The 1,229-nt window shown below is 42.3% G+C and overlaps 1 non-coding gene across 1 annotated transcript; it reads right to left on the minus strand.

The window, feature by feature from the left end:
• Nucleotides 1-871: 871 nt before the first annotated feature.
• Nucleotides 872-944, minus strand: TRNAM-CAU (transfer RNA methionine (anticodon CAU)). The gene has a single exon. It is a non-coding gene; the product is annotated as a tRNA-Met (tRNA).
• Nucleotides 945-1,229: the final 285 nt, after the last annotated feature.

The raw sequence follows: 1,229 nt of genomic DNA on the forward strand, positions 1-1,229 counted from the left end.
TCTTAGGTTCTTAGCAAATATCTGTTGATTGATTAACAACAGAAAAAGAGAACCTATAAAATACAATGGACATGAGTTTGAGCAAACTCTGGGAGATAGTAAAGGACAGGGAAGCCTGGCATGCTGCAGTCCATGGGATCTCAAAGAGTCAGACAGGACTTAGCTACTGAACAACAAAAATAAAATACAAAGGTCACGTCCTTCTCTCCGGTGTAATGAGAATTAAACCAAACACACCTTAAAAACACTCGAAGGGAGGCCTTGGCACAGTCACTTGCTGGCCAGAGAGTGTATTCTAGGTCCCAGGGGTACTTTGATTTCATGCAAACCTTGGATGGGACAGACCATCAGGCCCCTGTGTCTCCATCTCTGATAAGATCACATGTCATCTGGGAATGAGCATGGGTCTCGTTCAGTAGAGCTATTATTTCATATCTGTCTAATCTCCACAGAATCTCTGGAAAATTCTTTAAGTGTGTGTTAGTCACTCAGTCATGTCTGACTGTTTATGACCCCATGGACTGTCGCCCGCCAGGCTCTGTCTACTGAATTCTCCAGGTAAGAATACTGGAGTGGATTGTCATTCCCTTCTCCAGGGGATCTTCCCAACCCAGGGATGGAATCCGAGTCTCCTGCATTGTGGGCAGATTCTTTACCATCTGAGCCACCAGGGAAGCCCTGGAAAATCCTTCAAACTAGGCACTAAATATGACCTGTGACCATTGTGAGTTTTTAAAAAAATTGTGGTAAAATACTGATAACTTTACCAGCCTCACTATTTTTTTTTTTAAACATATATTTTATTTATTTAGGCTATTTTATTTATTTATTTAGGTTGAGCCAGCTGTCAATTGTGGCATGTGGGATCTAGTTCCCTAGTCAGGGATCGAACCTGTGCCCCCTGCATTATGAGCACAGAGTCTTATCCACTGGGCCACCAGGGAAGTCCCAAGCCTCACTATTTTTAAGTGTTTGGCTCAGTGACATTAAGTACACTCACACTGTTGTACAGCCATTCCCACCATCATCTCCAGACTTCTTTTTCATATAAAATTGAAACTCTCCCCAGCCCTGGCCCCCACATCTGCTTTCTGTCTCTTTGCATTTGATTCCCCTGGGGACCTCATAAGAATGAAATCATACTGTATTTGTCCTTTTGTGAGCTTATTTTGCTCAGCATAATATCTTCAAAATTCATCAATCTTGTAGTAAGTGTCAGAAATTCCTTC

This window comes from Giraffa tippelskirchi, chromosome 4 (genome assembly GCF_054371585.1).
Source record: "Giraffa tippelskirchi isolate mGirTip1 chromosome 4, T2T-mGirTip1v1.2.pri, whole genome shotgun sequence".
Classification (NCBI taxonomy): domain Eukaryota; kingdom Metazoa; phylum Chordata; class Mammalia; order Artiodactyla; family Giraffidae; genus Giraffa; species Giraffa tippelskirchi.